The 24,168-nt window shown below is 51.9% G+C and overlaps 1 protein-coding gene across 5 annotated transcripts in view; it reads left to right on the top strand.

Moving 5' to 3' along the window:
• CALN1 (calneuron 1) overlaps positions 1-24,168 on the top strand; it is a 147,362-nt gene that overhangs the window by 105,345 nt on the left and 17,849 nt on the right. The gene's annotated exons all lie outside the window — the stretch shown is intronic.

Genomic DNA, 24,168 nt, shown 5'->3' with positions numbered 1-24,168 from the left:
ATCCCTCCCTCCATCCCTCCATCCAGCATCCATCCATCCCTCCATCCCTCCATCCATCATCCCTCCCTCCATCCCTCCCTCCATCCCTCCCTCCAGCCCTCCCTCCATCCCTCCCTCCATCCATCCCTCCACCCATCCATCCATCCATCCATCATCCATCCATCCCTCCATCCATCCATCCATCCATCCATCCATCATCCATCCATCCCTCCATCCATCCCTCCATCCATCCATCCATCCATCCCTCCATCCCTCCATCCCTCCCTCCATCCCTCCATCCATCATCCATCCCTCCCTCCATCCATCCATCATCCATCCATCCCTCCATCCATCCCTCCATCATCCATCCCTCCATCCCTCCATCCATCATCCCTCCCTCCATCCCTCCCTCCATCCCTCCCTCCATCCATCCATCCATCCATCCATCATCCATCCATCCCTCCATCCCTCCATCCATCCATCATCCATCCATCCCTCCATCCCTCCACCGATCCATCATCCATCCATCCATCCATCCATCCATCCATCCATCCCTCCATCCCTCCCTCCATCCATCCATCCCTCCCTCCCTCCTCTCTGCACAGAGAAAAGGACATGGAAAGAGCTCCAATCCTGGCAGGCTCTGGCTGCCCTGGATACTTCCCATTCCTGTAACAAAATCATCTCTCACTGCACTGCCAGAGTTTTGTTGGTGGAAATCCTCATTGACTCAAAGCAGAGGCTGATTTTCATGGAGATCATACCTTGGGAATTGTTTAAAACAGACTTGGCCTTTTTTATTTCCTTTTTTTTCCCAAAGAACTCCCACTGTGAGATGGAAATCTCACTCTGCCTCCAAAGCCTGGCATTCAGTGGAGTAAAAATATTGGGAAAACTGAACTATGGCTTGAAAAAGAAGGAAAACCAGGAAAATAGACACTCCATTGCTTATAAACAAGCAGAAACCCTGAGGTGTTGGCAACTGTTTGCAACAAACAAACGTGGTGGGGAGAAAATGACCTTTTCTGTGAAAGAAAATCCAAAGAAGTAAATTACCTGCTTGGGAAAAAAGGGAAAAAAAGACCTTTGGAAAAATGCAAATGAGGAGGCTGCAAAGATTCCGGTGCTGGGGGTGGGGGAGGTGGGGGTTCCTTAGGCTGAGCAGGTGAGGGGGGGAAAGGCCTGCAGGCCTGGGGGTTCCTCCAGCTCAGCGGGTAACTCGGGTTTTCCTGGTGTGCGTCCCAGCTTTCCAGTGCAGTCTCCTGGTGCCCAAGCTGGACATTGGGGCTTGGAGCAGCCTGGGACAGTGGGAGGTGTTGGGGTTGGAATGGGAGGGGTTTGAAGGTCCCTTCCAACCCAAACCCTTGTGGGACTCTAAAAGAACCCCCTGGGAGCTGCAGGCCCTGAGTGACCCCTGGGTGTTTGTGATGCTCCCCAGGTCTCCCCTGACCCAGCCCTGGAGCAGCTCATGCCAGGGCCACCAGCAGCTCCTGGGGCAGGGGTTCCCCTCTTGCAGGGGCACCAGGAGCAGTTTGGCACTACCCATGGAGAAGAGAGGTGTCCCCTCTGCCCTGGCACGCTCATCCAGCCGTCACCTGTGTGTGTGCCCAGCGCAGGGCATGGCTGTCCCACACTGGTGGCCCTCACAGAGCTCCCCAGGCCCCAGCTGTCCTGAGCTGCCGTCAGCATGGGGACGTTCCTGTGGCCACCAGGGTGGAGATGTGTCCTGGCCACCCCTGCTGAGGAGGTGGACACGCCCTGGGCGTCCTGCAGGGGCAGCTCCATCCTGCCCCGTCCCCCAGGCCCCTCTGCCCATGGCAGGAGCTGGGACAGGGCTGGGCCACCTCCCTCCCCTTCCTTTGGGAGCTTGCCTTGATTTCTCTGTGCCACCAGTGCTGCCAGTGGGGCTCTTGTGCTTCACTTTGGGGTTTTTATTTCAGTTTGGGGTTTTTGTCAGTAATTTCTGGGCTCTTGGGTGACGTGCAGGGACTGAGGGTGTTCATGGTGCTGTGACCATCTCACACCCCTGCACCAGTGCCTCCTGAGCCAGGCAGACCTTCCCAGGCTCTGAATTTATCAGGACAGTTTTCCAGCAGATCCCCAAGGCAGTTTTACCCAGTGAACGGAACGATGCTGATCTTCAAGAGAAACTCCATAAGGATTCTTCTCTAAACAAATTTACCACTTCACTGAGAACCTGTTTCTTTGCCTGGGTGTTTTCTGCACCATTATTTCTCATTCTGAGGAGGTTTGTGTTTGGTTTTGTGCTGCCAAAGACAGAAATCTGCGCTCTGAGGTGGCTGCAGCTCTGAGGCGCTGGCAGTGCTGAGGTGGTGCCCAGAGATATTTGTTCTGTTATTTCTGCTGTTCCACATACAACTCTATAAAGTTGTCATTAGAATGAATAATTCTGTGATCCAATACATTTACTCAGTTAAAAGAATGTCGACACAGCAGGAGCCCAGAGCAACCTGAGGGAGCTGTGGAAGGATCCAGTATCTGTGTGAGCTCCGTGGGAAGCATCCCAAACTGATTTTTACCATTTTTGAGTGTAAATAAGCAGATTAAGGGGAAGATCTCTGCTCACAATGAGCCACAGTAATGCTGCAGTTCCCTCCAGAGATGGATTTTAGTGTCCAGGTTTCCTCCTCCAAGCAGAGCCAACCCTCAAATAGCCCAGCAAGGTGGAGCTCCTGGAAGCGTTTGGAGCAGGGAGTGGGAGGCTGTTGCCTTCCCTGGGGAAGGGATGGGGGAATCATCCCCTGACAATGATTTGCATGGTTTTCATCTCCTCCTGCTCCTGCTGGGCGTTGGATCCGATGTTCCCCCGGGAGTGCCCTGCTCAGGGGATCCCTATCAAAGCCATCCCTGTCACTCCAGCAGCTCCCCCTGTGCCCCTGCAGCTCCGATTGCCTCACACCTGGGGAGTGCCAGAGCAATGAAGAGACAAATGAAACAAACCGAGGCATTGGAGAGGAGCAGAGCCTGAGCAGAGCTGGCAGGGAGGCAGCCAGGCTGGGTGGAAGTGCCAGATTCCAGGGATTTCAGGGACTGTGATCCCGTGTGAGGATAAATGCCGGAACCTCGGCTCCCAGCACTTGTGTCCTTTGTGTAAGAGACAATTGAGGCAATGTAAATATTTATTTTATGGATAGCTGGTGTGTGGGTGCATGTTTCCACAACATTATCCACGATTCAAGTGTCAGAGGGCAGGGCTGGATGGGATATTGGGAAGGAATTGTTCCCTGGCAGGGTGGGGAGGCCCTGGATCCCTGGCAGTGCCCAAGGCCAGGCTGGACATTGGGGCTGGGAGCAGCCTGGGACAGTGGGAGGTGTCCCTGCCATGGCTGGGGTGGCACTGGATGGTCTTGAAGGTCCCTTCCCACCCAACCCACCCCAGGATCCTGGGGCTCACAGTAGCACTTTCTGAGCACCTCTTTTCTGTTGCAGTGGTCACTTATTCTCTCTCCAAACTTCCTGCAGATCTGCCCGGGTTAAAGATGATCATGATCCATATCCTGAAGAATGAACACCCCTCTGGCAGCTTGGAGCTGCTTTGCCAACCACCCTTCCCTCTCTTAGGGTGTTCATTATTCACAGAATCCCAGGATGGGTTGGAGGCACCTCAAAGCCCATCCAGTGCCACCCCTGCCATGGGCAGGGACACCTCCCACTGTCCCAGGCTGCTCCAAGCCCCAATGTCCAGCCTGGCCTTGGACACTGCCAGGGATCCAGGGGCAGCCCCAGCTGCTCTGGGCACCCTGTGCCAGGGCCTGCCCACCCTCCCAGGGAGGAATTTTGTTCTTTTTCCATAGGCCAGCAGGGCTCTGCCAGGGCAGGGTCAGGGAAGGAGCAATGGGAGAAGGAGCAGACACAGGGCTGGGAGAGCCCCCAGCCCTAAGGAATCCTCTCCTCTCCCCACCTGGATGCCTCTGGAGCCAGCTGAGTGCTGATTGCTGAGCAGGAATTCAATTAGGGCAGTTAAACCCCGAATCCATCCCAGCCATGCTCGCAGAGGAAACAGGCTCCCCACGTTTGCAGTAATCAGCGTGCAGTGGCTGATTAAAGGCCATTAAAATTCACCAGGAACGATTCCAATCCTCTCTCCGCTTCCAGCCCGGCTCTTTTCCGGGTGTTGGAAAATCAGTGCTGACTCCAGTTGTCAGCCCTGACACAGTGCCCCTGCTCGGACACTGCTGCTGCCCCTGCCCCCGAGCAGATGGGAAAACAAGGCAGGAAAAATGGGATTTATGGGAGACAAGGCCTGGAATCTGCAGGGGGAAACACCCTGGAAGTGTTCTGCCACACTCCTTCATCCAGGGACACAGGAGAAATGTGGATGATATTAAAAATTTAATTGCAACAGGAGCTGACAACTTCTGCGGTGTGGAGTTTATTGCATCTCCGAAAGTTGTGGGGAATGTGGGAACTTTATTATATTTATTACGGTAACTTTATCATATTTATTCTTCTTTTCTGAATGTGAAACTGGAAAAGCTTGGAACTTTCCTTCCCTGAAAGTGTCTTTTCCACAACACCAGAACCATCCCAGCCCTTACTCCCCAAGGTCACTGCAGGACTTGTCGGAGACCTTAAACCCTCCCAGGATAATTTGCATTATCCCCGCCTGCCCGTGGCTGCTCTCAGAGCCCCCTGGGCCGTTTGCCAGCCATGGACATTGCTCCTGTAATGAACCCTGCCCCAGCTCACTGAGCACCTGCACGATTCAGTCCCGGCCTGGGAGCCTTTCCCCGGGTCCGGGCCACGCCTGGCGGGCACTGCTCTCCCGGGCCAGGAGCCTCCCTTCGCAGGCAGCAGAGGCTCCCCCAGCTCCGGCTGCTTGCAGAGTGGTTGGTAGGAGGCTGAGTGGGTGATGAGGTCCCAGGGGAGCCTTTAAGTGGCTTTTTGTCACTCCCGGGTCATCGTTTGGGGGGTGGCAGCACTTTGGGGGTTCTGGCACTGCTGGGGGGGCTGCACTGTCCCCTCACCCTCTGTGTCCCCTCACCCTCTGTGTCCCCTCACCCTCTGTGCCCTCCCTGCCACCGGCAGGGCGTCTCTGGTCACACAGGGTGGGGACACTCCCGTCCTGGCTGGGTACCTGTCCCCATCAGGGCTCTGCCCCTCAGGAGCAGCTGGAGGTTGCTGCTCCTGAAGGGACACAGCGGTGCTGGTGACGGTTCCGGACCAGGTCAGGTCTTGGAGGTTTCCTTGAGTCCTTCACTTACAAGGGGAGGCAAGAGGAGATCACAGGAGCCATGGAATGGTCTGGAGTGGAAGGGACCTTAAAGCCCCCCTTGTTCCAGCCTCTTCCTCTATCCCACGGTGCTCTGAGCCCTGTCCAGCCTGGCCTTGGACACTTCCAGGGATCCAGGGGCAGCCCCAGATTCACTGAGATGTACAAATTCCATGGTTATGTGATTCTGTTATTCCGTGATTCCCTGATTCCCTGACTCTGGGAAGCAGGACACAGCCCTGGAGGGTGAGCAGCTCCTGCTGTGGCCTCACTGGATGTGCAGAGAGCTCATTTCAAACCTGGCCCTGTCTTTAAATACAAACCCCAAGCAGCTGCAGCCACCACATCCTAAATAATGAATTGCCCAGAAACTGAGATCTGGAACTCCATGGAGAAGGCTTTTCTGTAGCTGGGAATAAATAAAATCCCTGATTAGGAGGACTTTGATCACTGATGTTGCACCTGAACACCTGCAGAGGTCAAAGTCTCAGCTTGCTGCAGGGATGGAAGCATTTCTTGTTCATAATTGGCGAATCATTAAGGTTGGAAAAGACCTTTGGGATCACCAAGTCCAACCTAAAGCCAAAGTAAAGGGCAAAAAGAAGATACAATAAATAGGGGACAACATAAAACACAACCCACAAATAAATAAATAAATAAACACAATCCACAACTTAAATCCGTCTATTTGAACCTTTTGCTGAACTGGGAATCTGAAGAGGAAAGCCTGGATGTTGGAGATGTGGAATGGGATTTCAGGAGCTCCTGAACGGCTGGATCATAGCAACGAGTGAAACCTCAATTCAGACATCGACTGAAAACACTCCCCAGCCGCACAGGACGAGGGGGGTGCTGCAAGGTGCTCTCAGCCAATTGTTTTCAGCCAGTTCTACCAGATGAGAGAATCTTGTGGGCACAAGGACACCTGCAGTGGATAAAAGCAAGCTCACTTTATTAGCAATCCAGAGGCACTTATATAGTATCCCAGCTTGTTAACTCTTAAGTGGCTTAAAACTTATCAAAGCGCATTTCTGCTTCTACATAATTGGACTTACATTGGCAAGCTTCTACAGTTATGTTATGATTAAAAGGATTCAGAGTTCAGCCTCCCTTCTCTCCCGGCCAGCACATCTTCTCAGCACAGCTGCATCGCTTCAAAACTCCCTTTTTGTTTCCCAGGCCTGTTTCTCACACAGGGATTTTTCTCATGCAGACAGTTTCTCACACTAACCTTTGCTTGCAGGCCTATTGCTTGTACAGTTCTTTTATTGATCCCATAATTTTATCAGTGATCCATGTCCCTGATCCTCTAACCATTTCCCAACATGCAGTGACTTCGAGGAGGCAGCAATATTCCCTCTCGAGCTGCAGGTTACTGTGAGCCGGGGATGATGAAGCCCCATTCCCTCTTAGCATGAGCAAGACATGTTTGAACGTTAAACACTTCGAGTATCACTGGCAATAAGAAGTCACATTCTTTCAACGTGATGAACCCCGTGATTCCTAAGTCTCTGCTCTCTTTAGAGCAGGGGAAGGTACCTGGTATGGAAATATTTCCCAGAAAATCGGATTTCCAGTCTGCAGGGATGGGGACCAACCCCTGCTTGAGGGCAGGCGCCACCTGAAGAGGGGGCAGGGCCAGAGCTGAGCAGCCAGAGCATCCCAGGGGCACCTGGGAGGTGGCAAAAGGCTGGATCAGGGAGTGGGTCCCCCACCAGAGTTCCCTCTGCCAGACACCCGGCACGGAGCAGAACCCCCCAGCAGGGAGGAGAGGGCTCTGCCTCCTTCCCTGCCGGGATTGCTGAGCCACGGCACTGAGGGGGCAGCAGCCTGCCCTTTGGGAAGCTGTTTCCACACAGCTCCGGGGGAAATCAACCAGTTAATGGCTTTAATTAGCAATCTTTTCATGTCTTCCCCTCAGCAGAGGCACAGAGATTTGCCCACGCTGGGGTTTGCAGCTCCCGTGGCTCTGGGATTCAAACTCTCCCTTGGATGTGCCACACGATGGACAGAAATTCCCCCTTTTCCCAGGCAGAACAGACTTGGGACTCCATTTGGAGCAGCCTCTCCTGTCAGCAGCAGAGCCTGTACCTGGGCACATCCATTGTAACTGCTCTGCTTTCTCCAATTTCCCTCATCCCCTTTCTCCTCTGGCTCCTTGGGGAATAAATGCAAGTGCTGCACGTTCCATTTTTATGCAGGAAGCGGGAACTTCACATCCCCTCAGCCTTGGTGTGTGATGAGCTATCAGGGGAGCAGGACTCCTGAAATCCCAGGAACTGATCTGCTCTCACAGGCAGCACTTGCAGTTGTTTTTAGGATACAATCGGATCAACGAGATAAAATTTTAATTAAATTACAGTGATTCCCAGGTTTAATGGATGCTCCAGTTTTCAGGGTTCCTTGGAAACAGACCCCACAAGAGCTGAGGCTGGTGATGCTGAGGGCTGTGGGGTTACTGCTGCCGACCCCCTGAGGCAGGAAAGGTGGCAGGGATGAAGTGTGAGGGATGGCCTTGGCAGGGAGGTGGCTCAGGAGGGAGGTCACCTGCTCTGGGACGGCTCAGAGCCTCCTGTCACAGCCTCCCTGAAGGACCACCTGCCAATGGCTCAAAAAGCCTCTTTGTCCCCCTCAGGAGCAGCTGAAGAGCTGAGTGTGTTGGGTGTGCCAGAGGGAAGATTCCCTCTGTATTTACACCAGTTCCTCTCCAGCATGGGAAGGCCGGGCAGGTTTAATTCCAAGATCCCAAGGGAGCTGGAATTCTCTGGCACATAACCCATGTTGTCCCCACTGCAGCAGCAGCACAAGCAAACTTCTTCCTGCTGGGAAAGACATTTCCCAAAGTTTGGGACCACTGGGTTTACTCAATCCCAGGAAAACCTAGGATTTTTTTTCCCAGCTCCTCACCCCTGGCTGATTTGCCAGCCTGCTGCATTCCTTCCTTTGAGCTGTTGCTGTCCCAAAATGTCCCTGTGCTTATCACTCCTCCTTACCTCAAGAGCTTTCAGCATAGACAGGGTGGATTTAGTGCTGCCCATGTGCAGCTTCCTTCCCCATCTGTTTGTCAGCCTCTGAAACATTTCAGAGCAAAATCTCATCCTCATAAAATCGGTGCTGACAGGAGCAGAGAGCAACGGGGCACCTGCTCCACGTGCATTGTTCCAAGCTGCCTGTGGAGTGGGTAATGGAGAATTACTGCCAATATTGGGTGTGTTTACATTTCTTTTATTAATAACTCCATCCAGCAGAGCTTCCTTACACTGGGAATAGAGGTTGGAGCCTGTTGAAAAGTGAGTTTTTCGCTGTCTAAAAACCTTCAGGCTGTGCATCCCAGCAGGGCAGGGAGCAGCAGGGGATGCTGAAAGCCATCGCTGGGAACCGTCGGGAGGGAGAACGTGCAGAGGAGCGGCTGCTGGGCACTGCTGACTCTGCACTCCCCAAACCCAGGAGCTTCTGCTGCTTCCCCGCTCCAGTGGTTCCTGGGCCAAGCCTCTGCCTGACCAGAGGCACAGAGCCAGCTCTCTCCATCTCTCAGGAGAATCCTGGAATATCCTGAGCTGGAAGGGACCCCCAGGGATCATCCAGTGCAGCCCCTGGCCCTACCCGGACACCCCAATGATCCCACCTTGTCCAAACGCTCCTGGAGCTCTGGCAGCCTCGGGGCCGTGCCCATTCCCTGGGGAGCCTGGGCAGTGCCCAGCACCCTCTGGGGGAAGAACTTTTCCTGATATCCACCCTAAGAAACCAGAGCATGGATTTACCACCTTGCCTCATTCCCAGTGGAGCATGCAGAGGGCATTTATTCTTTTCCAGTGTGTTATTTTACCAGGAAACTTTGGTTGCTGGGGGAAAAGAAACGTTTTGTGTTTTCAGATTTGATTCTGTGCCCCTCTCCTTTTGCCCTTGAGGGTGACCATTGTGCCTTGGATTGTGCTCAAAGCCAGGCTTTGGAGCCCAGTGCATTGCTGGGATGTGTGTTCAACAACTGCAGATAACCCAAACAATGCAGACACCTGGATTTGTGTTTAATTCCTACCTGAGCCTTGGCCATGGCTTCCCACATGAGAAGACCTGCTCCATCCTGCTCCAGCCTCCCCGGAAAGCACTCAGCTGCTTTGTTTTACTGTTTGGGTGCTTATTCCTACTGCTTGGCTGACATTTCCTCAATCTTTCCTTTGTTTTCATGTGCCTGTGGAGCTGGGGATGAAGTCAGGAGTTCTCAGAAGGATTGCCAGGCAGGGAAGCAGCCTCAGTAATAAAAGGCATAACAACAGCCCCCCTCCTAAACCAAATCCATTATTTCCTTGCTCACACACTGAAAATGCAAACTCAACTTATTAACTCAGCATTCACTCCTGATTCCATGATTTTATGTTTGCCTTTTACATCCATAATATCCATTTGCCACTTTCATAACACCCAACCAAAAAATCCCTTCCCAATCCAGCCCTCTTTGTTCTCCTGTGTTTGCAGCCAGTCAGGCTCAGCGGGAGCACATCTGGAGCTCGGCTGCAGCTGTGCTCCCAGCCTGCTGTGGGATGTTTGGGAATCTCAGCCCTCCCACGCTGAATCTGAGGCAATAACTGAAGCTCGTGGGGAGCAGTTGAAGATAAAACTCTGCCCAAATGAAACTTTGATAAACAAGTTGGTTTTCCTCTTTTATTTCCAGTGGGAAATTGGGTGTGCAGTCCAAAGTATTAAACTGCACATTTGGAAAGTGAAAGATTGTCATGGAATCCTGTGAACTTTGAGGCTTTGGGACCAAAGGGGTGGTTCAGGGGTCTGTATAAAATAAGGGGATGAGTGCACATCAGTGAGCTGTGTTATCCATCCGGATGACCCAAATTTCCATGGATAAGGAGACAAAGAAGTCAGGTGGTGTTAGGTTTTCCTGGTCGTGGACCATGTCATTCCCAGCAGCCTTTAAAGTGCAGGAAAATGGCACAATTCTCCAAAATGTAAAGAACCACTTGGCTCAACAGTTCCTGGATTCAAGAGAAATGTAACATGTAGCTCATGAAATCACAGAATTATGGAATCAGAGAATAAGGAAATCACGGAATCATGGAATCATAGACTCATGGAATCCTGAAATCATAGAATCATGGAGCCGCAGAATTCTGAAATCATAGAATGATGGAACCATGGAATCACAGAATCACGGAATAATGGAATAATAGAATTATGGAGCCATGACATCACAGAATCATGGAATCATGAAACCATAGAAACATGGAATCACAGAATCAGGGAATCAGGGAATCATTACATCACAGAATCATGGAATCATGGAATAATGAAATCACAGAACCAGGGAATCATTACATCACAGAATCATGGAATCATGGAATCCTGAAATCATAGGAACATGGAATCATAGAATCATGGAATCATGAAATCATAGAAACATGGAATCATAGAATCAGGGAATCATTACATCATAGAAACATGGAATCATGGAATAATGAAATCACAGAACCAGGGAATCATTAGATCACAGAATCATGGAATCATGACATCATAGAATCGTGGAATTACAGAATTATGAAATCACAGAAATGTGGAATCATGGAATCAGGGAATCAGGGAATCACAGAATTACGGAATCATAGAATCATTACATCACAGAATCATGGAATCCCAGAATCGTGGAATCATGGAATCCTTGAATGGTTTGGGTTGGAAGGGACCTGAAAACTCCCCTTGTTCCAGCCCCCCAGTACAAACTTGGGAGGGCTCCTTGAGGAGCAGCCTTTCCTTCTCCAGGGCCAGCACAGGGCTTCTGTGCTTCTCCTCGATATCCCAACAGGCAGGTTGAGATCCAAATGCACATTTGGCTCCCCCAGGAGCAGCAGGTATCAGCTGAGGCAGGCTGAGGGATCAGTCAGACTGGCAAGGAGCCGAGGCTGGAGCCATCCCAGCTCCTCCCACACCAGCGGCAGTCCCAGGGCAGAGCTTTCTCTTCACAGTGGGATTTTATGGACACACATCCCTAGGCACTGGTGCACGGAGAGGGTGGGAATGCTGACTCCTGGATAATAGTTAAAATTGCTTCCTTGTGCTGTAGCTGTTCCCATTGTGCTGCTGGACAGATTCCCTGGATACACTGGAACAGCAGCTTTTCCTGAAGTGCTGAACCCCTGGGTTGGGTGTTAATAAACACCTGCCTGGGTTAGACAGGAGAGCATGGAGGACACCGATGCTTTTCCAGCTTAAAAAGCCTGGAGAATTAAAATTCCAGCTGTAGGAGTGATCTCTGAGGGAAGGGAAGCACTGCACTGAGAAAGGGGGCAGGACACCAGCAGGGCCATTCCCAGTGGGGCTCCGGTTTCACCCGGCTGCTGGACACAGAATGGGGATTGTGCTCCTTTCCTGCCATCCCACGCGGTTTTCCTGCAGCTTTGCTCTTCAGTGAGAGCTGGGAGCCACTGAACAGCTGTCTCCAGGGTGAAGGGGGCTGATTTCTCCGTCTGGCGCTGGCCAGGCTGGTTCCAGTGTCTGTGTTCTCCTCTCTTGTGGAAGACAGGCACAGGCAGAAAGATGTGGAAAATCCCTGGACGCTCCATGGGCTCTGGAACAAAGATGCTGTTCTTGATGCTCATCCCTGGTGCCCTCCTTCCATGGCAAAATAAACACAGAGTGACATCCAGCCTTTTCCACACTGGGCATCCCTGGAGCTCAGGGAGGGCTGGCACCACTCGGGAATGAGATCCTGAAGTTATTCTTAACAGATCCATGGGAATGTCGGCTCAGCTCTCAGCAAGTGGAAAACTGGGAAAGGTTGAGAAAGGAATAGGGGAAAAAACCAGCTCGTGGTGTGTGTTCACTTCTTGGATGTCATTGGGATCTGCTCCACCGTGTCTGGGAAGGGAGATGGAGGGATGGGAGAAGTTAACGAGGAGGAAACCTTCATGAATTCCAGGTGGTGCTTCCTCAAGAGGGAACTTTAGTGGCTAAAAAGAAGAAACTTAAGTGGATAAGAAGAAAAACTTAGGTGGAAGAAAAGATAACTGGGTTATCTTTATATGTCAGAATTTGGGAAGGTGATGACTGGAGCTGGGGAGGGTACAAGTGAAGCAGGAGACAGTTTCAGAGCAAGCCACAGGAGAGGATTTCTCCTGCAAGGTGTGAAATTTCCTGACAGCACAAGTTGGATGTGCTGGGAGTTCACAGAACTCCCCAAAATAACTCGGCAAATTCTTTGCTCGAGGTCTCTCTTCTTCCCTCCTGCAATGAAGGTGGGATTCTTCTCCTGACATCTGCTTTGAACCTGCCATGCACGTGTCCATCCATGGATTATCACATCCACCAGGAGGAAAGCTTCTTCCCAAAGAAAGACATGCAGTTGAGGGAATACTAAGAGCAAACATGACGCTCTTTTTCCTTTCCATGAGATACTCAAATATCAGCTGTGACAGACCCTTATCTCGAACTTCAGCAGTCCAGACCCCACAGTTCCACCACCACCAGTGGAGAAAATGAGCTCTGATATTCTCTGAAAGCCAACACTGCATCTCCTTCATCTTCCAGCATTCAATCTTTCCTCTTCCAACAGTCAATATTTCTTCTTCCAATATTCAATGTTTCCTCTTTCATCATTCAGTAATTCCTCTTTCAGTATTCAATACTTCATCAGGAATTTGCTTCTGATCCACCTCTAAGCCCCACCATTGCCCCAGAATGGCCCTGGAGTGATGGATTGAACCATTAGCATCTAAATGTGGGATAAAAACTCCAATTGATCCTCCCAAGGGCAACAGAAAACTCCAGTTTAAGCCACCACTTTTTATTTTTATTGCATAAATTACAATCAGGACTAGTGATGTCTGGGGATTCCTTCTGCCTTTCCTTTCTGTAATTAGCAAAGTCTGCATCTTCCTGGGAATTTATCCCATTCCACTGATCTGGAAGTGTCTGCCATGGCTGAAGTTAGAAGCAGAAAAGGGATATAAGGGTGGGAGGGGATTCCTGCCCTTTGGGTTTGCTGAGACTGCTGTTGTGTGTCCTCAGGAACCTCAGCACCAGCCCTGGCACTGCTGCACGTGGACCACACAGAATCCCAGCATCACTGGGGCTGGGAAAGCCCTCCAGGATCATTGAATCCACCCTGTGCCCGATGCCCACCTTGTCCCCAGCCCAGAGCACTCAGTGCCACCTCCAGCCCTTCCTTGGGCACCTCCAGGGATGGGCACTCCAAACCTCCCTGGGCAGCCCCTGCCAAGGCCTGAGCACCCTTTCCATGGAGAAATTCCTGCTGATGCCCACCCTGAGCCTGCCCTGGCCCAGTCTGAGGCCGTTCCCTCTCCTCCTGGCCCTGTTCCCTGGCAGCAGAGCCCGACCCCCCCGGCTGCCCCCTCCTGTCAGGGACTTGTGCAGAGCCACAAGGTCCCCCCTGAGCCTCCTTTGCTCCAGCCTGAGCCCCTTCCCAGCTCCCTCAGCTGCTCCTGGGGCTCCAGCCCCTTCCCAGCTCCGTTCCCTGCCCTGGACATGCTCCAGCCCCTCAGGGGTTTTTGTCCTGAGGGGTCTAGGACTGCCCCCAGCGTCTGAGGGGTCTCAGCAGTGCCACACCTCTCTGTTCCACCCTCCCAGTCCCATTTTGCAGCTCCTCTTATTCCCCAAATCTGTGGGAATGCTCCAGTCTGGGATCACAACCTCTGTCTCCTGCACTGGGCCCGAGTGGCAGAGTCTGAGAGAAACCTGCAGGAATTAAGAAACAAAAACCAGCATAAAGAGTTGGGTTACTTTTAATTTAAAATGCAGCACCCAGAGAAAGGCCAGAGCTACCTGGCTCACCTCACCGATGAATTATTTATGTCTAATGACAACAGTGCTCTGACTCAGTGCTGGTGTTTGAAGCAGGACTTCAGAACTCCCAAGACTCACAAACCACACTCTGCTAAAAATTCCTTTCTTCCCCAAACCCATTTCTCACCTGTAGGAATATTTCAGATGTGTTTTCACAACGCTGCCTGACTTGTAATTAGCGCGTGCTCACACAACAAACTATTAAAGAGCAATTAGCTCAGGGAAATTTATGGGAGCTGTTTGCAGGGCTGAGGCGAGGAAAGATAACATTGCCTTGATGGAGGCATGTCAAATTCACACAGCCAAAGCCCGGAGTTTTGTCACATCCTCAGGATTCCCTGTGATCCCGTTAATTTTCGGGAGTTTTCATTAGCACCTCTGAAGACCAGCTAACAGTAACACCTGTTCCCAGGATGTTTTCTCCCATCTTTTCCAGCATGTGTTGCTTTGGCTCTTTAGGCTCTGAGAGAAGCACATTCCCCTTTGTTCTCCCAGATCCTGAGCACTTCATTTATATCCATTCCTTCATTAATTGACAGAATAGATGAATTGAAGACTAAGTTTTATTCCTTCTCACTGCATGTAACATTGCCCTGTCAACTCTGATAAATTCTCCCTTCCCAAATAATTTGAAAATTATGCATGAAGGCTGCAAACTGCTTCAAATTATATTTTACAATGCCTTCCTTTTAATTACATCAGTTCTGATGGATATGGATGTGCACACACACACACACCCCCAGAGCAGCTCTGGGGGCTCAGGGACTCCCTTCCCTGCAGCTCTTTCCAGCTTTTCCCTTGGAGAATCAACAACAACATCAAACTTCTCCAAGCAGAGCATGCAGAGGGAAGGAAAAGATTTAATACAGAAGGTGGCAGAGTCTGTAGTGAACTTTTGTTGCCTAAATGTAAATTTTATTCAATCCATGATGGCAAAAAGAAAAAACACAAATAGAATTGAAAAAAAAAACAACCAAACCCTGAAGAATCCACATGTCCCTTTACTGGGTAAACAAAATCAGTGAAAAATGGACCTGTTTTGATGCCTAAGCTCCAGGCAGATATGACAGAGCATGCTCACCTTATCTCTCTGATAAAATCCAGGTGAACTTGGCACACTCAGGTAGAGAGCAGATATTTCAGCCTCCAGCACTGACAGCAAAATTAATCCACAGTAAACAGGGGCAGGTTACAAAGGGGCCACAGAGATGATGAAACACCAGGCTTGGAGCAACCTTAGAGCCCCTTGCACGGCCTAAGGGGGCTCCAGGAGAGCTGGAGAGGGATTGGAGACAAGGAATGGAGGGAGAGGACACGGGGAATGGCTTCCCAGTGCCAGAGGGCAGGGCTGGATGGGATCTTGGGAAGGAATTGTTCCCTGGGAGGGTGGGCAGGCCCTGGCACAGGGTGCCCAGAGCAGCTGGGGCTGCCCCTGGATCCCTGGCAGTGTCCAAAGCCAGGCTGGACATTGGGGCTGGGAGCAGCCTGGGACAGTGGGAGGTGTCCCTGCCCTGGCAGGGGTGGAAGGAGATGATTTTAAGGTCTCTTCCAAACCAACCCATTCTGGGATTCAACAATTCTGAGTTACCAAAGAGTAGCAGCTCTCGGTGCATTTTAGATTGTTCCTTTCTTTCTGCTTTTTTTGCTTTTCTTTGCCCACTCTGGGTGAAATTGGCTGCTGTGAGATGATTCTTTAGGGCAGCAAAGGCTCAGGGAGCCTGAGAAATGACAAAGCAGGTGGGGGGGACACTCCAAGGGCAGCAAAGCACAACTTCCCCTCAGTGTGGCTGTGCCAAACGGGGCAGAAAAGGGGCAGAAAAGGAGCCAGAACCGTCAGCAGATGTGGATTTCTCTCTCCTGAGGGATTTCAAACCGGGATGAAGCGCTCCAGGAAAAGTGTCAAAGATGACAGGAGCTGATCAGCTGGAACAGCTGGCCAGGGAGCACAGATTCCCTGCAGGCAAAGCCAGCTCGTTGTGAGAAGGGAAAACAGAAAACCTGACGTGTGTCACCAAGAGGTTCTCCTGCAAAGGCTGCAGAGCTGGCACAGGCGGCACCAGAGGCACAGCTCTGCTGTCACCGGGCTGTGTGTGACACTGGGACCAGAAAGTCACCCCTGGTCATTCCTGACAGCAGTTTCGGGCATGCAGAACCTCAGGGCTCTGTTTCCCACCAGGAAAACACAGCATTTTGGAGGAGGGAGCTTCTGTGTTCTTCCAAAAAACTGTTGGAGTGTCATGAGCAGAGTTTGGCCTCAGCAGAGCAGCTCCCAGGGCTCGGGGAGGACTTAAACTCAGCAAAGCTTTGCCCTGGCAGGTCCTGGGCTTGGTGGTGGCTCCAGGTGCCTTTTGCCTCACCCCGCTGGGGTCCTTGGTGTCCTTGTCCCTGCATTTGTCATTAGCCAGCAGCACGGGGGACTGTCCCCCTCAGGTGGCTCTGGGAGGGCTGTGCTGGGGAGCTGCTCCTCGTGGTTGTCCCTGCGGTGCAAATAAAGAGCAGCAGGGACAGGGACAGCAGCAGGGACAGGGACATGCCTGGCACTGATTTACAGGGAGATGAAGCTGCCCAGGGACTCCTCATGTTCCTGCTTTAAAAATTCCCCTTCCTGAACTTGGATTTGCAGTGGGAGATGCAGGACATGGGGACCCAAAGCAGCTTCCAGCCGGGGGGATCCATCAGGCCTGACCCCAAACCCACGGGGCGTTGTGGAGAGGGCAGGAATGCAGCAAGATTTGCATTTGTTCAGGCAAATGAGCAAAGTTCAAGATGAATCCTTGGACAGGCTCAGCCCCTCCCCTCACACGCCAGGGTGGATGTGCTAAGATCCCAAATAGCCAGGGATCACAGTCCCATTTGGACGGGAGCAGACACTTTGTCCTATGCAAATGGAGCTCTGAAGGTGTTCCCAGGTCAGGGCTGAAGGAAAGGCAGAGGACAGCCTGGCTTTGCAGCCTGCTCCTTCTTCCGCTGAGTGTCACAGCATTGATTCCAGCCTCTGCTCTCGGCTTTTTCCTCTGCAAAATCGCTGAACTTTTACTTTGCAACAGAAGGAATTTCTCCAGCAGATGGGATGGGATGGAAGTGCTGCTGTTGAGCCAGGGCTCTTGGGCAAGTATCAAACATTAGGTAACATTTGCAAAGAAACTGCACTCCAGAACTGCTGAAACCAAAACTGCACCCAGGGACTGTGAAACCAAAACTGCACTCAGGGACTGATGAAACCAAAACTGCACCCAGGGACTGTGAGACCAAAACTGCACTCAGGGAGTGCTGAAACCAAAACTGCACTCAGGGACTGTGAAACCAAAACTGCACCCAGGGACTGTGAGACCAAAACTGCACTCAGGGACTGCTGAAACCAAAACTGCACTCAGGGAGTGTGAGACCAAAACTGCACTCAGGGAGTGCTGAAACCAAAACTGCACTCAGGGACTGTGAAACCAAAACTGCACTCAGGGACTGTGAAACCAAAACTGCACCCAGGGACTGTGAGACCAAAACTGCACTCAGGGACTGCTGAAACCAAAACTGCACTCAGGGAGTGTGAGACCAAAACTGCACTCAGGGACTGCTGAAACCAAAACTGCACTCAGGGACTGTGAAACCAAAACTGCACTCAGGGAGTGCTGAAACCAAAACTGCACTCAGGGACTGCTGAAACCAAAACTGCACTCAGGGAGTGTGAGACCAAAACTGCACTCAGGGACTGCTGAAACCAAAACTGCACTCAGGGAATGTGAGACCAAAACTGCACTCAGGGACTGCTGAAACCAAAACTGCACTCAGGGACTGCTGAAACCAAAACTGCACTCAGGGACTGCTGAAACCAAAACTGCACTCAGGGAGTGCTGAAACCAAAACTGCACTCAGGGACTGTGAAACCAAAACTGCACTCAGGGACTGTGAGACCAAAACTGCACCCAGGGACTGATGAAACCAAAACTGCACCCAGGGATTGTGAAACCAAAACTGCACTCAGGGACTGCTGAAACCAAAACTGCACTCAGGGACTGATGAAATCAAGTTCCCCTCCAGGCAAAAGGCCACCCCCAAGCTGGTGCTGGTGCTGGTGTCCCTCTACAGCAGGTTCTTCTCATAGGGGTGAAATTGGCCACATCAGTAAATGCCATTTCTCCTGCTCCCTGCCAGGGTGAGTGTCTGCAGTCAGCTTGAGTCAGGCTGCCAGGTCCTTCCCTCTCACCGTTTGGCCTCCAAGTAATGAAGTTTTAATGAACTCAGGGCTCAGAGTTTTCATAGATCAGTGACATTTTCTATTTGAAAAATATCCCTGCTCAAGCTGTGGAAGGTTTGTGTCCTTCTCCAGAGCTGGGGCAAAAGCTGAGGGCTCCAAGGTTGGATTTCATTAACACATTTCATAATTTGGTGAGAAAATTGGGATTGGTACCTGCAGAGCGGGCGAGGCTTCAGCAAGGCTTCAGCAAGGCGTCCCACTTGGCCCAGTGGGATGAAGAGAAATAGGGAATTATTGCCAGGGGAGTGGTCTGGTGTCGGGAGGAATCAGTGAGGGAGGAGGATTTTAGTGTGGCATTTTCCATATCCAGAATCAGAGTGCAAGGATGGGTTGGGGTGGGAGGGACTTTAAAATTCAACTCATCCCACCCGTGCCGTGGGCAGGGACACCTCCCACTGTCCCAGGCTGCTCCCAGCCCCAATGTCCAGCCTGGCCTTGGGCACTGCCAGGGATCCAGGGGCAGCCCCAGCTGCTCTGGGCACCCTGTGCCAGGGCCTGCCCACCCTCCCAGGGAACAATTCCTTCCCAATCTCCCATCCAGCCCTGCCCTCTGGCACTGGGGAGCCATTCCCTGTGTCCTGTCCCTCCAGCCCTTGTCCCCAGTCTCTCTCCATCTTTCCTGTCAGCTCCTTCAGGCCCTGCAAGGCCACAGTGAGGTCACCCTGGAGCTTCTCCTCTCCAGGTGAACAATCCCAGCTCTCCCAGCCTTTCCTCCCAGCAGAGCTGCTCCATCCCCAGCCTGCTGGGCTCTGTTTGGAAGCCCAACCTTGATTTGCCCCCAGGTGCTGTTCCTGGGCTCTCTCTCCAAGCTGAGCTCCAGCGAGGCACTGGGGTGGGGGAGCTGAGCTGCCATGTGACAGTTTATTCAGTTTATTTTAGTGGAACAAGAGCCCTCAAGTGTCACTGAGCTAAATATTTCTCTAATTCATGCAGAACTGAAGTACAATTAGCAGCCTGATGTCACAGGCCTGGGGCAGAGCTCTCTTCCATGACGTGGCTGTTCCCAGGTGGGAGCTCAGGGCTGGGACGTGGCTGAGCTCTCCTGACTTGGTGACAGTCCCCAGCTGGGTCAGCCTGGGCAGCAGGGAAAGGTTTTTCCCCCAGAGGGTGCTGGGCACTGCCCAGGCTCCCCAGGGAATGGGCACGGCCCCGAGGCTGCCAGAGCTCCAGGAGCGTTGGGACAGCGCTGCCAGGGATGCCCAGGGTGGGGTTGTTGGGGTGTCTGTGCAGGGCCAGGGGCTGGGCTGGGTGATCCCTGGGGTTCCTTTCCAGTTCAGGATATTCTGTGATTCTACATTCAACTCCCCAGAGACTCATGGTCAGATCTGCCATAAAAGATACCCCGAGATAAAAAATAATCCAAAGGCATTTATTTATTATGATACAGCACAGCAAAATCTGATGATTGGGCAGTTCAGATGAGGCAGGGAAGGAAAATCCACAGGACCTGCTCCATCTGCTGTGTCCTCTGTTGTGAGGCACCACTCGAGTTCACCTGTCCCATGTCCTGGTATAGATGGTGGGATGGAGCAGCTGGTGCTGGGAGGGTTCCCACTGCATTCCCAGTGGGCTCCAGACAATCAGGGTGTCCCATGCAGAGCTCATAAATGTGTTCCCAGTCTGCAGCATCCCTGCTTGTCCCCAGGAGGAGTTTCTCAGGTGAGCTCTTCCCACATCTCACCTGCACTCTGCTGTGGGATCTCCTGTGCTGGGCTCCGTGCTGGGAGCCAGCTCTGCTCCTGCTTCCCCTGTGTCTCCTGAGCTTTCCTGCAGCAAAAGCTGCTCGTTTACACCAGTGTGGAGGTGCCAGTGCTCCCTCCTCGGTGCAGACTGAGTCAGGCATTAAAATCGCTTTGCTGAAGTTTATTTTTCAGCTCTGACAGCTGATCTGTATTTCCTGCTCTCTCTCAGTTATTGGTAGCTGCCAGGAGCTCACAAATGCCAAGTGAATTGCTGGAGGGGACTTCAGAAGTGATCACCTTGTTTGTACCATGGCAAGGAAAAAAATCATGGGCTTCCAGTACTGGAATAACGGAGCAGATACTCCAGGCTTTAGTTTTGATGTTGTGGTTTTCAGCTGAATTAATCCTGGTTTCAAGCAGTGGCTGCTATGTGGAGAGCAAAAGGTGATACGAAAATAATTACAACATGCAAATATAAGAAAAGACAAATCCACATCCCAGCACAAGGTGACAGAGAGAAACAAATTCAAAATACTCAAATCATTTCTGTCCTTCCCTCCCATCCTCTGAGCCTTGGTGCACCAGTACCAATTTTTCACATCCTCTGCTCTGGAACTGCTAAACTGAACTGCAGCAGGGGAGGGGTTTTCCTTTGTGTTTCTGTCTCCAGCTGAATTTGAGATTCACTGACTTCCCTCAGGGCTCTTGACTTGTCGGGAGAGAGATCCATGACAGGCACCAGGGGAGCTCCATTGTCACCTCAGTGTGATTGTGGGAGCCAGGGGCTTTGGGGTCAGATGGGATGGCCTTTAGAGAAACCCTGGTTTCTACAGCCTGGGGGCAAGTTGGAAAAATAGCCCCAAATGTGTTGTTTGTGTGCCTTGGCTGTGCAGCTGCTGGGGGCACTGGGACACACTGGTGGTGGCACTTCCATCTCCTCTCTGTCAGCTCCTGGGCCCCATTAGCAACGTCAGGAGCTTCTGGCATTTCAAATTTGTTATTTCTTCCTTCTCCTGAGAAAGTGCCAGTTTGACAAATCATGACCTTTCCCTGCACAGATGAATTTCTCCTGCTTTAGGTGAATTTCTCACTGTGAAAAAAAAATGGTCTTTTTAATATTTCATGTCTTGCAAATGCGAAGGTGCCAGTCCTGAGGTCCTGGGGTATTCCAGACCATGAGATGTCAGCTCAGATGTAAAAACTAAGAAAATGGGGAGGAAAGGGGCAATTTGTTATTTCCAATGCTTGCCTTTGGGGCAGCCACTCCAGGGGCTGGAGTCCTTCCTGGGAAGTGGCTGAACATCACTTGCTGAGGGAAGTAGAGAATAAAAACTTTGGGGTTTTTTCTCTTTTCCCTTTTGCTTTAGAGGGTGGGCAGGCCCTGGCACAGGGTGCTCAGAGCAGCTGTGGCTGCCCCTGGATCCCTGGCAGTGCCCAAGGCCAGGTTGAGCTTGGAGCAATGTGGGACAGTGGAAGGTTTCCCATGGCAGGGATAAGCTTTGAGGTCCATCCCAACTCATTCTGGGATTCCATGAGTCTGTCTTGGCTCTGTCTGGTGCTGCACAGCAGGGTTAGAAGCTTTCATTGCTGCCTCATTGTCACCGGTTTTTGTTCACCACTGTCAGCAGTGCCAAGGAAGACTCAAGTCCCCCACAGCAGCTCTGGGTCTGCCTTGTAAAGCCTTTGTTAATGATTGTGCAGTTCAGGAGCAGGTCTCACCTTCTAATCCACTTCTCCCGGCGTTCTCAAAACATTTGTAGCTGTTAAGTAAAAAAATGGGTTTCCTTTGGCTGAGGGCTTTCAGAAGACAGCAGCAGCAGGGCCCATTCATTCACTGCACTCGGGTTTCTGCTGCCTCATCCCACTCAGGAGCAGCTCAAAGGTCATTTCTGGGGGCAGGGATCCTGCAGCAGCCTGTGAAAAATGGGGAGGAGGCCAAGGGTCGGGCTCAATCTGCTTGGTGAAGCAGACAGGGGAGGTTATTTTTGCAAGGCCTTGGCTTCCCCTCACTCCGTAATCCCCCTGTGCTGCCAGGTTTGTCATTACTGCCACCGCTGCTGTCTGTGCAGCTGTGCCCGGGCACCTGGCGTGGCTCGAGCCTCGCCTGGCACACAGAGAGCTGCCCCCACATCCTCGCTGCTGCCTGGAGCAGGAATTCCAGCATTCCCAGACCCAGCAGCCGCTGCCCCTGAGGGTCCCCCTGGAGTGCAGACCCCCTGCCCTCCCCTGGTGGAGGAGCATCTTGTGGGGCAAAGACTGAAGGATTTTTTCCCTTGGAATGTCTGGAGTTTTGGCACAGCCCACACAGTGACCAGCCCCCAAACCCCCTTGTTGTGTTCCTGTTGACTGAGCAAAGGGGGAATAGGTCAGCCTGAAATCCCGGGCCTGCAGTGGGATGCACAGACATCCCCACAGAGCAGGTTTTACCTCAGCCCACTGCTGGATTTACCCGGGGACAGGGATCCAGGAGAACTCCAGGTCTGTGCAGGAGGCAGAAGATGGTCGGTGCCAAATGGGAATTCCCAGCTTTAGCCCCAGCTAAAAGTGAGGAGTTTGCTTCCCCAGAGGCACCCCCAGGCCTGGCATGGGAGGTCAGGATGGAGCAACCCTCGTTAGCGATTCCCTTTGATTAGGATCAGCCCTAGGCTCTAAACCCAGGCTGCAGAAATTGTTGGGGCCTGTTAATTTGTGCTGCAGCCTCAGAGCATTCTCTAAATGAAAAATAAACCAAACCACCACTTCTCTGTGGTTTACTAAACTATTCCAAGTTAATTGAGTGGGGCCAGGATTGATATCCCTGCTGTGTTTGCCGTGAAGGTGGGGCCTGTCAGGGGCCCTATTTCTCTTAGCCCAGTTTAAGAACCATTAGATCCCAGCTGGGAAGTGGAGAGGCACAGCCAAAGACCCAGTCCCCTGCTTAAATCATCGCTCCTGAGTTAGTCTGGGTCTGGTAAAGGATGGGACCAGCCTCACCAGGGGTTGAGACCAGCAGAAGGAATTACATCTCCAGCAGGGAATTACATCTCCAGGTTAATTTTTGGATGGAAAAGGGTTTCTTTGCAGCCCAGCTCCAGCAGCATTTCCCATCCCCAGAGCCAAATGTGTCGCCATGGGTTCCTGTCAGGCACCTGGAGGCCTCACCAGCCCTGTCCCAGCAGTCACGGAGCCAGCAGCTTTAAGGGATGCTCTAAATCCACACTGAGTATTATAGAATATCCTTAGTGGGAAGGGACCCCCAAGGATCATCGAGTTCAACTCCTGGCCCTGCACAGGACAGCCACAAAATCCCCTCCTGTCCCTGGCAGCAGAGGAGGGTGTTTGGAGCCCTGCCCAGAGCAGTTTGTAACCCACAGACCCCAGTGCCTCTGGTAGAGCCAGGGGAATCCCAGGGATATTCCTTGAAGATCCTTGGTGGGCTGTGGGGTGTGTGAAGGGACCCACAGGGACACCTCCCACTGTCCCAGGCTGCTCCCAGCCCCAGTGTCCAGCCTGGCCTTGGGCACTGCCAGGGATCCAGGGGCAGCCCCAGCTGCTCTGGGCACCCTGTGCCAGGGCCTGCCCACCCTCCCAGGGAACAATTCCTTCCCAAGATCCCATCCAGCCCTGCCCTCTGGCACTGGGAAGCCACTCCCTGTGTCCTGTCCCTCCAGCCCTTGTCCCAAGTGTCTCTCCATCTTCCTTGTCGGCTCCTTCAGGTCCTGGAAGGCCACAATGAGGTCACCCCAAATCTTCTCTTCTTCAGGCTGAACAATCCCAGTTCTCCCAGCCTTTCCTCCCAGGAGAGCTGCTCCATCCCTCTAAGTAACGATAATAATAATAATAATAATAAAAAATAAATAAATAACAATAATAAAGTAACAATACTAATAATAACAATAACAAAAACAAAGTAAGTAACAATAAGAATATAATGTTACAACAACAACAACAATACTAATAGTGGTAATAACAACAATGACAATAACAACAATAATAGTAATAATAAAAGCAATACATTTCTCCACACAAGTACATCCACACGTGTGCACAAAGCCCAGCTGCTCTGCAGACTCCGGGCACTTTTGGGGTCACACCCCTGTTCTGGCAGCGTGGGCAGAGCCCCTCTAAACTGCTCTGGGGGTGTTGAGGGCACGCAAAAGGTCTGAGGGCAAAACAAAGGCCTTGTCTGTCACTCAGAGATTGTCAGGGGCTGCCCCAAACGAGAAATCAGTGAAACA

The sequence above is a fragment of the Corvus moneduloides genome, chromosome 20 (assembly GCF_009650955.1).
Source record: "Corvus moneduloides isolate bCorMon1 chromosome 20, bCorMon1.pri, whole genome shotgun sequence".
Taxonomy (NCBI): Eukaryota; Metazoa; Chordata; class Aves; order Passeriformes; family Corvidae; genus Corvus; species Corvus moneduloides.
This window is presented reverse-complemented; position numbering and strand designations above follow the sequence as displayed.